General features: G+C 45.9%; 2 long non-coding RNA genes across 3 annotated transcripts in view; both read left to right on the forward strand.

Moving 5' to 3' along the window:
* The first annotated feature begins 107 nt into the window (after positions 1 to 107).
* LOC309369379 overlaps positions 108 to 14,791 on the forward strand; it is a 161,346-nt gene continuing 146,662 nt past the window's right edge. For both annotated transcript variants that reach the window (XR_014168070.1, XR_014168071.1), the window contains exon 1: positions 108 to 169. This is a non-coding gene — a long non-coding RNA (uncharacterized lncRNA). The remainder of the gene's footprint in view (positions 170 to 14,791) is intronic.
* On the forward strand, positions 6,933 to 14,402 carry LOC309369412. Its single transcript, XR_014168107.1, has 3 exons — positions 6,933 to 7,269; positions 11,536 to 11,659; positions 13,451 to 14,402. It is a non-coding gene; the product is annotated as an uncharacterized lncRNA (long non-coding RNA).

Genomic DNA, 14,791 nt, shown 5'->3' on the forward strand with positions numbered 1-14,791 from the left:
AAGGGGACGGCAGAGGACGAGATGGCTGGACTGTGTTCTCGAAGTTACGAACATGAGTTTGACCAAACTGTGGGAGGCAGTGGAAGACAGGAGTGCCTGGCGTGCTCTAGTCCATGGGGTCACGAAGAGTCGGACACGACTAAACGACTAAACAACAACAACACCTCGGGTTACAGACGCTTCAGCTTGCGTTTATTCAGGTTATGGACCGCTGAAACCCGCAAGTACTGGAACAGGTTACTTCCAGGTTTCGGCAGTCATGCATGCGCAGAAGCGCTAAATTGTGCTTTGTGCATGCGCAGAAGCGTTGAATTGCAACCCGCGCAGACACGCCACTGTGGGTTGTGAATGTGCATCCCGCACGGATCACTTTCGCAACCCGAGCATCCACTGTAATTTATTATTTATACCCCGCCCATCTGGGTGGCTTTCCCTAGTTACTCTGGGTGGCTTCCAGCAAAATATTAAAATGCAATAATTCACCAAATATTAAAAGGTTCCCTAAACAGGGCTTGGTATGCAGAAGGTCCCGGGTTCAGTCCTTAGAATCATAGAATCATAGAATTGGAAGAGACCACAAGGGCCATGGAGTCCAACCCCCTGCCAAGCAGGAAACACCATCAGAGCACTCCTGACATATGGTTGTCAAGCCTCTGCTTAAAGACCTCCAAAGAAGGAGACTCCACCACACTCCTTGGCAGCAAATTCCACTGTCAAACAGCTCTTACTGTCAGGAAGTTCTTCCTAATGTTTAGGTGGAATCTTCTTTCTTGTAGTTCGGATCCATTGCTCCGTGTCCGCTTCTCTGGAGAAGCAGAAAACAACCTTTCTCCCTCCTCTATGTGACATCCTTTTATATATTTGAACATGGCTATCATATCACCCCTTAACCTCCTCTTCTCCAGGCTAAACATGCCCAGCTCCCTTAGCCGTTCCTCATAAGGCATCGTTTCCAGGCCTTTGACCATTTTGGTTGCCCTCCTCTGGACACGTTCCAGTTTGTCAGTGTCCTTCTTGAACTGTGGTGCCCAGAACTGGACACAGTACTCCAGGTGAGGTCTGACCAGAGCAGAATACAGTGGCACTATTACTTCCCTTGATCTAGATGCTATACTCCTATTGATGCAGCCCAGAATTGCATTGGCTTTTTTAGCTGCCGCGTCACACTGCTGGCTCATGTCAAGTTTGTGGTCAACCAAGACTCCTAGATCCTTTTCACATGTACTGCTCTCAAGCCAGGTGTCACCCATCTTGTATTTGTGCCTCTCATTTTTTTTGCCCAAGTGCAATACTTTACATTTCTCCCTGCAAAGTATTGACGACTTCAAGGCTCCCACCTGGAAACATGAAGGAGAGGGTTCTGGCTGGCTCCTAGCCATGATCCCTATACGCTCTGCCTCCACAGCTTCTGAATCCCAGTTCAGAGAATCGCAGAACTGTAGCATTGGAAGGGGGACCCCTGAAAATCATCTAGTCCAACCTCCCTTGCAGAGCAGGAATCTTTCGCCCAAGGTGGGGCTCAATCCCATGACCCTGAAGTCTCATGCTCTGCAGAGAAGAAGAAGAAGAAGAAGAAGAAGAAGAAGAAGAAGAAGAAGAAGAAGAAGAAGAAGAAGAAGAAGAAGAAGAAGAAGAAGAAGAGGCCATCCTTGAAGAGGATTTGGAAACGATTTGTGGATTGTTTTCTTTAACAATTGCTGCAAACATGTTAAAACGCGAGTCTGTTTGGAGTAAGCCCAGCAGTAAAAAAATTGTTATGAGAATAAAATGATTGGAAGAACGATTGCAATTATTATAATGTGCAGCAGTAAGAGATAATTTGAGGAAACTATGGAAGGGTGGAAGGGAAGTCGAGTAACAAGAAATAATTTGGTGTATCGGTTAATTAATTGTATTGTATTTTATATATATATATATATATATATATTTGCTTTCGTAGATTTTCACGGGTACAGGAATGCAGGTTTTGGTGTCCTCGGGTGTCTTCCCGTGTAAAAGTTGGGGTGTCTAGGCGACGTTTCGACGAGGTCTCACTCGTCATCTTCAGGCTGGTGCTTTCGGCTTCTTGTTACTGGAACAGAGCAGGATCTCAGTGTTTGAGTTCCTATAAATACTGTTGAGGGGGTGTGGTGTATAGCCTCCAATGTTCTGGGCAGAGAGGAACTAGCCTGGGAACTTCCTCTCTGCCCAGAACATTGGAGGCTATACACCACACCCCCTCAACAGTATTTATAGGAACTCAAACACTGAGATCCTGCTCTGTTCCAGTAACAAGAAGCCGAAAGCACCAGCCTGAAGATGACGAGTGAGACCTCGTCGAAACGTCGCCTAGACACCCCAACTTTTACACGGGAAGACACCCGAGGACACCAAAACCTGCATATATATATATATATATATATATATATATATATATATATATATATATGATATATATATATATATATATATATATATATTTGCTACGAAAGCAAATATATATATATATATATATATATATATATATATATATATTATTATTATTATTATTAGAGTCTCATGCCCTACCAACAGAGCTATGCTGGAAAACACCAGCAAGGGAAAAAGGCTTGTGTTCGAATTCTGCTTGCTGGTTTTCGACAGGCTCTGTGAGACTGGGATGCCGAACTACATGGGCCATGGATTCAGCAGATGTTCCTTAGATTCTTAAACTTGGCATGCTGCCAACAGTGTAGAGCAGTAGATCCCAACTGGTGGTCCGTGGATCCCAGGAGGTCTGCATAACCCACCCAGGGGGTCCATGAAACCATTCACATAACAAAAACTACCATAGAGATATCAACGTTTCCGAAAGGAGGTGGTCCAAGGTGTGCTGGGCCCGGGGGTTAACCTGAGCCAAGCGGTCCAGGTCCGGTCCTGAATCCAAGGATTCCACGAGGAGTCAGTCCAACAGGGCCAAGGCAGGATACCAGGCAAGGACAGGTACAGGATCTCAGGCAGGTTCCAGCAAGCAGCAATGTTGCTCCCGCAACCTGGGGCAGGGTCCAGCAGCCTTTTATCTTTGTTGGGGTAGCTGCCGGTCCTGAACCCCGGCGACTCACCTCCCTGTCTCACCCGAAGGCGAGCACTCCTCCTGCGAGTACTCAGGTCTCTCCTTCTCTCAGACCTGAGTCTCTGCAGTGGGTTACTAAACCCAGGGGCTGCCTCAGCCTCCCCTGACCCAACTGGTAGTGGAGCAGCTGTAAGTGATGGCCCAGCTGGAGGCCACGAGGTCATCCCTGCATCTGGAGCCAGGGCAGGCTCAGGCCCCTGACTCGGCCCAGCTGGTGCTTGTTGCAGGGGAACCTGTGCAGACTGGGGCTCTTCAGGATCAGGCCCCAGACTCGGTTCAGATGCCGCCTGAGGCAAAGGATCCGGTGCAGACTGAGACTTCTCCGGCTCCGAGTCTGAGCCCGAGTCCCAGGCCATCACACATGGCTTGGTTTTGAAAAACAGGGGTTTTGCGGTACTTAGCTAATTGGGAAGCCACTGGTGCAGAGATTATGGAGCAAGATGGATAAGGCAGCCTGGTCCATGTGTCTGGAGGTCCTGGGTTACCCAGACAACAAGACCCGCCCCCTCTTGGCCTTGCTGATGGGGTCCAAGGGAAAGCAGAGCAAGACGTTTGGCACCAGCTTGTCTGCAGAAATGGCGGAAGGAAGTGTACAAGGTGCACGCTTCTGAATTGCAATTGATGGAAACCACAGGCAGTGGCGTATTTACGTAAAGCAACTACTCTATTCCGAACTTTAAAATGGAAAGCGTAATGCTGGTGGTCAACAAAAGAGGCTTAAAGACTCTCTCAAGGCAAATCTTTAAAAATGTAGTCTAAACACCATCAACTGGGAAACACTGGCCTGCGAGCGCTCCAGTTGGAGAACAGCCTTTACCAAAGGTGTCATGGGCTTTGAAGACACTCGAACTCAGGACAAAAGGGAGAAACATGCTAAGAGGAAGGCACGCTTGGCAAATCCACACTGTGATCAACTCCCGCCTGGAAACCAATGTCCCCGCTGTGGAAGGACATGTGGATCCAGAATTGGCCTCCAGAGCCACTCACTGCTAAAACCCTGTTTTGGAAGACAATCTTACTTGGCTATGAGTGATCGCCACAGAAGAAGAAGAGGCTAAACAAGCTATAGCTTAGGGCCCCACTCTCTTGCCCCCCCAATATACTTCTTAATTGTATTTCACTATTAATATACTTCTTAATTGTATTTCAGTTCAACAATTACTTCGATAAAATACATATTTTGTTATGTGCAAATGGCTTTAGATACCTATGAGGTCCATAAATTACCATATAGCATATATTCAACATGAAAAACAGGGACAGTTTGCTGTTGACAAAGGACAGCTGGACATATAAAGGGCCCCATTACCTTCAGTAGCTTAGGGCCTCATCAAACCTAAATCTGGCCCTGACCACAGGAGGGGAGAGTGTTATGCTCAAATCCTATTTCCCTTGGGGGAAAACTGGTTGGCCACTTTGGGAAGAGGATTCTGGACTCAGAATCATAGAATCCTAAGAGTTGGGAGGGACCTTGACGATCATCTAGTGTTCTAGTCCAACCCGCTGCAAGGCAGGAATCTCAGCTGACGCATCCATGACAGATGGCCGTCCAACCTCTGCTTAAAAACATCCAAGGAAGGAGAGAGTCCATCATCTCCTGAGGGAGACCGTTCCACTGCCAAACAGCTCTTACCACCAGAAAGTTCTTCCTAACTTTTAATTGGAATCTCCTTTCTTGTCACTTGAAGCCACGAGTTCGAGTCCTACCCTCCGGAGCAGGAGGAGCAGAACTTGATAGGTCATTGGCTTGACACAGTAATTTCTTCTTATGCTCTTCTTATGTTCCACTTTGCTGGAGATTCTATCCTCCCAGCTGCTTTCATTCGCTCTATGTTTCTCAGAGGTAAACACAGGCAGAAGCCTCTGTGCAGATGATGGAGGCTTGGACAGCATGGCGATGCCCTGAATTTCTGAGCAAAAAAAATATCCCTGAACTTTGCAGGCAGTTATCCTTGGGATCCGAACATGGATGCCTAGGGTGCCCCCTCGTGGGAAGCTCTTGCAGAACAAGCAGAGCATATTTGGTAGGCCTGGGCTGAATGTACAGTGGTATCTCGGGTTACAGATGCTTCAGGTTACAGACGCTTCAGGTTACAGACTCCACTAACCCAGAAATAGTACCTCAGGTTAAGGACTTTGCTTCAGGATGAGAACAGAAATCGTGCAGCGGCAGCGGGAGGCCCCATTAGCTAAAGTGGTACCTCAGGTTAAGAACAGTTTCAGGTTAAGAACGGACCTCCAGAACGAATTAAGTTCGTAACCAGAGGTACCACTATATGTGCATTGGGGTGGGGGGCATTAGAGTAGGGTTTTCAGAGGTGTGAAAGATTCCGCCGCCCCCTAAATCTCTGCTCATCATCAGAATTACTAGGCTGCCTTTTAGAGTATAAACAAATATTTCCTAAAATGTTGGACTGCTTCTGATAATAATAATATTTTTCAGATTCAGTGGACCCTCTGGATACGAATGTAATTTGTTCCGGGGGTCCATACGTACCCTGAAAATTACGTAAGCAGAGCGGCCTGATTTCCAGATTTCTGCACACCTTCCACGCAGTCAATATAATAATAATAATAATAATAATAATAATAATAATAATAATAATAATAATAATATATTACTTATACCCCGCCCATCTGGCTGGGTTTCCTCAGCCACTCCTAATATTCTGTTGGGAGCCGCCCCGAGGGGCTGGGGAAACCCAGCCAGATGAGCGGGGTATAAATATTATTATTATTATTATTATTATTATTATTATTATTATTATTATTAACCCTGAATCAAATAAGCCTGGCAATGACAAGGCAAGCAGACTTTGCAGCAAGGACGGTCATGGGATGTGCCCAAGGCCAGGAAAGGGGAGACAAAAGCGTGAATAGAGCACAATTCTGCTGATTTGCTCGATTTCTGCTTTGTGATATAATAAGGGCTCACGCATGCCCAGACAGCAGTGTTGAAATCCAGACATTGCCAACTTGGGGCTCTCCTCGTGTTGGCTCCTTACCTCTCTCGCCCTGACCTGGCCACTGTGATACATGCGACCTTCACCTCCAGGCTTGATTATTGTAATTTGCTCTATGCAGGGCTGCCCTTGAAGCTGACCCAGAAACTCCAGCAGGTGCAGAATGCCGTGGCAAGGCTCCTTACGGGGTCTTCGCTGCAAGATCACATTCATTCAGTGCTTTACCAACTGCACTGGCTCCCGGTGGAGTACAGGGTCAGGTTTAAGGTGCTGGTTTTGACCTTTAAAGCCCTATGCAGCCTAGGACCCTCGTACCTATGGGACCGCCTCTCCTAGTATGCCCCATGGAGGACCTCAAGGTCCACAAATAACAACACTTTGGAGGTCCCAAGTCTCAAGGTGGTTAGACTGGTCTCAACTAGGACCAGGGCCTTTTCAGTACTGGCCCCAACTTGGTGGAACACTCTGTCCCAAGAGACCAGGGCCCTGTGGGACTTGACCTCTTTTCACAGGGCCTGCAAGACAGAGCCATTCTGCCTGGCCTTCGGTTCGGACTCAGTCTGACCCTTATGTCCCCCCCCCCCTTATGTTTTTGATGAGACTGCATTTTAAATTGCATTTTAACCTGTATTTTAAATTGGTTCCTCCCCCCATTATGTTTTTACTGAAATTTTACTGTTGTTAGGTGCCCTGAGCCTGGCTCTAGCCAGGGAGGGCAGGCAGGGTATAAATATTATTATTATTATTATTATTATTATTATTATTATTATTATTCATATCCCACTGCTCCAAGGAGCTCAAGGTGGTGGCCTGGGTCTCCCTCTCTTCATATCCTCACAACAACTGTGCGAGGTGGGTGAAGCTGAGCGACAGTGACTTGCCCCGGGGTCATCTAGTAAATTTCATGGCTGACCTCTGCCCGCTTGGGTGTGCGCACCAATGAATTCAGCAGAATTGAGTTTGGAGTAAACATGCATACGGTCAGGCTGTATACAATGCTGAAGCTAATTCCTAAATCCTGGCCTCTCTGAGTCACGATGCGGCACGAGTGTGCCAAAGTCCACCTTTTTGCAGAGGGGTCCCAAAGGATAAATGTCCAGGCAGCTGGGATGGTTGGATGGGAGCTGGCAGAAATATTAGCACCCGATTGACGCAGAACCATGAAAGCGTTCGGACCACAGCTGATGCTTTTGCTGGCGCTGCTAGGATTCATCAGTAAGTACCGTATTTTTCGCTCCATAAGACGCACCAGACCATAAGGTGCGCCTCGTTTTTAGAGGAGGAAAATAAGAAAAAAAAGTATTCTGAATGAAACAGTAGATGTATGATTTTTGTGGCTCATGCTGTGGCCACAGACGTGTGATTTGAAGGGAAATTTGGGGTAGCCCAATGCAAAAATCCTGAGAATCCATGTGGATCTGTGCTTTGTAACCACGTTTTTGTGCCCTAATTTTTTTTTTTTAAGCATGATGTGCTTTTTGCCCCTGGGCAATTTGGCTCCTGGGACCACGCATTCGCTCCATAAGACGCACAGACATTTCCCCTTGCTTTTCAGGAAGAAAAAAGTGCGTCTCAGGGAGCGAAAAATACGGTATCTTCCAGTGACGAGATGCAAAAGGAAGTCTCTGTCTTAAAGGGAAATATCTCAACTTGTCATGGGAGAAATAGTCTTTGCTGAAAGATCCTCTTTTCACTGCTGAAAGGGATAGGAATGTGTGGGTTTTTTTGGTCTGATTGCCCTGCATTTTAGGGTGCCCTGCCACTGACGGCCTCTGTTATTTTAGCTCAGTGGTACAGGATCGGTTTAGCATGAAGACAGAGGGTGGTGAACACAGCGCATGATATCATGGGTTGTCCCTTGAGTCCGCTAGATGACATCACAAGGGATCAATGCCTTAGGAGAGCGAGAAAAATTCTCAGGGACCATTAGTTCCAGTCGTGGCTGACTCTGGGGTTGCGGCGTTCATCTCGCTTTACTGGCCGAGGGAGCCGGCGTACAGCTTCCGGGTCATGTGGCCAGCATGACGAAGCCGCTTCTGGCGAGCCAGAGCAGCACATGGAAGCACCATTTACCTTCCCGCTGGAGTGGTACCTGTTTATATACTTGCACTTTGACGTGCTTTCGAACTGCTACGTTGGCAGGAGCAGGGACTGAGCAACGGGAGCTCACCCCGTCGCGGGGATTCAAACCACCGAACGTCTGATCAGCAAGTCCTAGGCTCTGTGGTTTAACCCACAGTGCCACCCACGTCCCTATAATCAGTCATACAACAGGCTAAAAAACAGTTTCTATCTGTGGGCTGTTAGGCTGCTGAACAGAAAATAATATAGTGCAAATGCCTTTCAGTGTGATGTGCAACAAGCACACAGAGTGCAATGAGATTGAGTGTTTGTGGTGGTGAGGCTCTGTTAATTTCATTGTACACAGGTAGTACTTTGACAATAAAGGTATTATTACAGTGGTACCTCGGGTTAAGTACTTAATTCGTTCTGGAGGTTCGTTCTTAACCTGAAAATGTTCTTCACCTGAGGTACCACTTTAGATAATGGGGCCTCCCGCTGCCGCTGCGCGATTTCTGTTCTCATCCTGAAGCAAAGTTCTTAACCCGAGGTACTATTTCTGGGTTAGCGGAGTCTGTAACCTGAAGTGTATGTAACCTGAAGTGTCTGTAACCCAAGGTACCACTGTATTAGGTTCAACCCTTGGGACCACCAGAGAGATCTTGTAGACCACTATGTTGTCAGCTAGGATCAGGGCCAGATTTATGTATAAGCCAAACAAGCTATAGCTTAGGGCCCCACTCTCTTGGGGCCCCCAAAAAATTTAAAGGGGAAAAAACCTGGATGTACATTTCCAAAATATGAGATAAAAAAACAAATAAACTAAAACCTCTGGGTATAAGGCGGTATATACAGTAGTTTTCTCCCTAAAAAATAATGTCAAAAATTAAGGGCCGTCTTATACATGGATACATCTTCCCCCCATTTTCTTAAATCTGAGTCCCCCAACATAGGGGGCATCTTATACACGGGGGCATCTTATAGACGTAAAAATACGTAAGTTGAATAAATAAAATAATAAAATATTCAGTTTCTCACTTTTCCAAACTTAAATGCAGTTCTTTGCATTTCTGCAGCGATCTGTGATTTATTTATTTTTAAACCCTCACGAAAATTGGTCAACATTTTAGTCCAAATCTCTCCTTGATATCATTATACTTCTGGACCTGTTTACTGAGAATTCTTCCTGATTTGTTTGCGCAGTTTGTGGGGAGTTTAGACAAGCTTGTCTCTTTAATGAGCATTTGTCCTAATTTGTTTCTGGGTGTGTGTGTGTGGTGGTTCGATGGCATTTCATCAAAACAAATGGTATCCCACAATATCCTTTGCAATTTTCCCAGCAATTTCCTTATCACAAAAACTCTGCTTTTATGGGGGGGGGGAGTGCTTAAAAGTGCCAATTCAGTTTTAATTTTGTGACCTGAATAGCTAAACACATGCTTGATCTCAGTTGTGTTCACTCTAAGAACATCCCTGTGATAAATCTCTCAAATAGAAGCCCAGCTGAATCACACTGGTTTAGACCGCAGGCACCATTTGAGACACGGACAAGCCATCCTTTGTAAAAACATTGGCCGGGAAGAGCAGCTGCAACGGAAAAAAATGTCTGGGCTTTGTGAGCTAATCCGCAGGAATTAATTGGGGCGACACAACATTAGTTCCGGCACTCAGGATCTATCAACAATCCCCCTCTGTGTGAAGATGGGCCTGCTTTATTTGTTTATCCGATTTACAAAATATTCCTATACAACGCAAAACCAACAATAAACCAACCTCTGTAAAAAAAGCAAGCACGAAATACGTTGCGATTCAGTAGAAAGTTGGTGACATGAAATGGTGAGCCGGCCCACTCATTGCACAAATGGGACATTTGTCCCGCTGCTACTGATGCCTACACCCTTGTGCAAATTAATTGAAACAAGCAATGTAGTTTATTGGACAAAACTCATGTATACATGGACAAAACTCACATATACATACATTAGTAATAGATATGACCTCTGCTATTTTTAAGCAGCATTTGAACACGGTTTGGCATGGAGTCTACTAGTTTCGAACAGTCACTGTTGATTTTGGGGTCCCTGGACCACACTTGAATCAGCGCCTGAATGAGCTTCTCCATAGTCGTACAATCTACAGAACAGAGGCGACTTTTGCATACAGCCCACAAATTCTCAATGGGATTTACGTCCGGGGAATTCCCTGGCCAATCAAGTACCTGTCTTTGCTGCTCTGTCGTGAATTTCTTCACCCCTTTTGATGTGTGACGGGGGGCTAGATCCTGCTGCAATACCCCAGTACCGTCAGGATACCTCTTTTCCAGCTCTGGAATAACTCTCTTTTCATAGAACCTCACTATATTGTGGCGAGCGCATCATTCCTTCTATTGGCTGCAGGCTTCCGACACCACAATGACCAACTGACTTTTCGTGTTTGTTTTGAGTACAAGATTAGGACTAAGATAGAAAACATGCTTTTTTTCAATTAATTTGCAAAAGGGTGCAGATGCTTTGCTCCCACCCCATTCAATCATCTTGCTGGTCCAGTGGGAGGGAAGGAGAATTACCAACCATTTGTTGTTGTTGTTTAGTCATTTAGTCATGTCCGACTCTTCGTGACCCCCTGGACCAGAGCACGCCAGGCACTCCCGTCTTCCACTGCCTCCCCCAGTTTGGTCAAACTCATGCTGGTAGTTTCGAGAACACTATCCAACCATCTCGTCCTCTGTCGTCCCCTTCTCCTTGTGCCCTCCATCTTTCCCAACATCAGGGTCTTTTCCAGGGAGTCTTCTCTTCTCATCAGGTGGCCAAAATATTGGAGCCTCAGCTTCACGATCTGTCCTTCCAATGAGCACTCAGGGCTGATTTCCTTTAGAATGGATCGGTTTGATCTTCTTGCAGTCCATGGGATTCCCAAGAGTCTCCTCCAGCACCAGAATTCAAAAGCATCCATTCTTCGGCGATCAGCCTTCTTTAAGGTCCAGCTCTCACTTCCATACATCACTACTGGGAAAACCACAGCTTTAACTATACAGGCCTTTGGTTCATCTGGTTACTCCTGCCTAAGTGCGGAATCTGAAATTTGTCCCTGTTGAAATCCATTTTGCCAGTTTTGTTAGTTTTGTATTAGGGCTGCACTGGGTGCCTGCCGTGCTCTCAGAACATCTCAGGTCCAATCCCTGCCATCTCTAGTTAAAGCGGGAATGGGGAACCTCTGATTCTTCAGCTGTTGGCAGACTCCTGTTGTCGCCTGCCAGCGAGCCTGAACATCTGGAGAGGGGCAGACAGAGATTTGGAGGAGCAACTTATAGCTTTAACTATACAGACCTTTGTTGGCAAGGTGATGTCTCTGCTTTTTAAGATGCTGTCTAGGTTTGTCATCGCTTTTTAACCTTCATTGTTGTGACTTCCTATATCCTAGCTGGACAGGAGATGGGGATCCCACTGAACACACGGACTTGTGCCAGTTGGAGAGGTCTTTGCCGTCGCTCCTGCCTGGCTTACGAGATCCACCTCGGTGTTCACGGCTGCCCACGTCACTATAGGTATGGCTGTTCTCCTTGTGGGTTGATTGTTTATTGTTTGTGAGCACATTAAAATCTCATCACGCTTGTTAACGCCTGCCTTCGTCCATTGTGACCCCAAGGTCTCGTTCATGGTCCCTCACCACTGTGGCGTTCCCAAAGCAAGGAAGGATTGGACTCTGATTAATAGAATACAGAGGTACCTCAGGTTACATACGCTTCAGTTTACAGACTCCGCTAACCCAGAAATATTACCTTGGGTTAAGAACTTTGCTTCAGGATGAGAACAGAAATCGTGCTCTGGCGGCGCGGCAGCAGCTGCAGGAAGCCCCGTTAGCTAAAGTGGTGCTTCAGGTTAAAAACAGTTTCAGGTTAAGAAGGGACCTCCGGAACGAATTAAGTACGTAACCAGAGGTATCACTGTACACACAAGGCTTGACCAGCAAGACTCTGGGAGGGGTGTGTATAATAATTCTCTCTCCACCCCTTGGCCCAGGTCGTTTTATTCACAAAAGAAGTTTTCACACAGTGTTCGTAAGAACCAATCAGATTTCCTCTGAGCATTTAAAAAAAAAACCCACGTGGGACAAAGTCAGATCAGAAGACATTCTTTTAACTGCATGCATACACAATCTGAAAGTAAATAAAACAGGACTAGAGGAAGGCATTCAGGTCATAAACAGGCAGGAAAGGAAGGAAATATGGCAAGGGAAGAGTATTTACCATCTCCTTGTGAACTCTCTTCCTGGCCCTTAAAGGTAAAGGGACCCCTGACCATTAGGTCCAGTCGTGACTGACTCTGGGGTTGCGGCGCTCATCTTGCTTTATTGGCCGAGGGAGCCGGCATACAGCTTCCGGGTCATGTGGCCAGCAGGACTAAGCCGCTTCTGGCGAACCAGAGCAGCGCACGGAAATGCCATTTACCTTCCCGCTGGAGCGGTACCTATTTATCTACTTGACTTTGACGTGCTTTCGAACTGCTAGGTTGGCAGGAGCTGGGACCGAGCAACGGGAGCTGACCCCGTCATGGGGATTCAAACCGCCGACCTTCTGATTGGCAAGTCCTAGGCGCTGTGGTTTAACCCACAGCGCCACCCACCTCCTGGCCCTTAAGATCTACCTAAAGATTAAACTACATCAAAGCTAACTATCATCTTTATGACCCAGGGTGCCTGATGAAGCAACTGGCCTGTGTATTTAGAATGCTTATACGTGCCTGTCAGGTGTAGAGAAATAGGACATAGATGCAGAGACATGGATTGATCAGAAATCGTATCAAAATGGCTCAAACCCAGTCAACGCAACGCTTTCATCGCGGACACAAATGGCTTGTTCCATATTTTTTATAATTCCTCATAGCAATCCCACCTGATCACTACACACCACCAGCTGCTAAGATATTTTGCTCCGACATGCATCAATTTCCACTTGTTTAGGTCGAATTGAATTTGCCATCTTACCGCCCATTGGTTCAGGGCTGCCTTCCTGGCGTGGGAGCCAGTTTCCGCTAAGCGTTGGGGGGAAAGGAAAGCAGGGGGGAAGAGCTACGAGGAGAGAAAACCCCTTTACATTAAGTCCAAACGCTACTTAGGTCTCTGTGATTGTTGCATGGCTTCTTTCCACCTCTCCAACTTTGAATCCAGCGAAATAGCCCAATATTTGGGAGGCTCAGGACAATGTGTGGGGCAGGGTGTGGGGCAGTGCTTTGGGCACCAGGCAGGGTGACCTTTCAACAACCTGCAGCCTTGTTCTTCTGAGACTGCCCTTGGTGACTGCAATTCTGAAAAAGACTCATTTCCTCTTCATTCCCAGATGCTGTGTGTTGAGAACCTAGCACAGAGAGGAGGTCAAGGAATTTCATCACTCCAGTGAAGGGAAGGATGTTCCGGGTACAAGCTGATCAGAAGAAGAGTGGCCCCTGTTATAGACAGCATTTTGCAATACAGTGGTACCTTGGTTCTCAAACTTGATCCGTTCCGCAAGTCTGTTCCAAAACCAAAAGCGTTCCAAAACCAAGGCGCGCTTTCCCATAGAAAGTAATGCAAAACGGATTAATCCGTTCCAGACTTTTAAAAACAACTCCTAAAACAGCAATTCAACATGGATTTTACTATCTAACGAGATCATTGATCCATAAAAATGAAAGCAATAAACAACGTACTGCAGTCACACAATCAATCAATCAATCAATCAATCAGTAGCTGGACTGGGTTCCACACAGAGACGGAAAAAAAACAAAGAGCTGCAAAAACAAAAATGCAAAATAAATAGCAAAAACAGACAGACCCCAGTGTAACACTCAAAACGGAACTGTAACACTCAAAAGGGAGCACGTTCGGCTTCCGAAAAAGTTCACAAACTGGAACACTTCCTTCGGTGTTTGCAGTGTTTGGGTTCCAAGGCATTTGAGAACCAAGGTACCACTGTATCTATTTATTTGACATCGCCACAGAAATTATCGCCTCCCAACAATTCAATATGGCTTCAATTTGTTTTAAGCTGATATGTTTTTAAGTTGCTTATTTCTGCCTTGCAGCAAGGTGAATGCGACTGTTTAATTTTCTTTAAAGGAAACGCTTCGACACAACTTTTGAAAAGTTTGACAAGGCTAAAGTTAAAGCTTTGCAACTGTCTAACACTACTTTCTGCTTGTTTATTGTTCTCAAGACAAAGATGTAGCACATAGTGTAACCAGCCGTAACAAAAAGCATGGTGGATAATTCATTGTTTGGCAATAATGATTAAAACATGCATTTATCTTGAACGTTCTGTTTCAGTAAATGCACACCCACGACTGCTTTCCGTCTAGACAATAGGGTTTTAGTCACAGACGAGGCATAAACTTGGCTGGTTTTTGCTGCAAAACAGGAAATTCTGGAAATTCGCTAACTCTGAAAGGGAACACACCAGGAAGATAACTTGCATGGAAATATATGTTGCTGGCTGAGATGTGCATGTCCATTGTGTTCTAAGAGATTTAAAAAAAAATTACATATATTTTCACACCAGCAGACAACAGAAGAAAAGCTTGTGCAAAATAACAACAACAATAGTAATAATAATAATAATTTATTTATACCCCGTCCTTCCCGGTTCAGAAAACCGGGCTCAGGGCGGCTAACAACAGATTTTAAACACGTAATTGATGCAACA

Source organism: Podarcis melisellensis (assembly GCF_964234715.1).
Source record: "Podarcis melisellensis genome assembly, chromosome: 4".
Taxonomy (NCBI): domain Eukaryota; kingdom Metazoa; phylum Chordata; class Lepidosauria; order Squamata; family Lacertidae; genus Podarcis; species Podarcis melisellensis.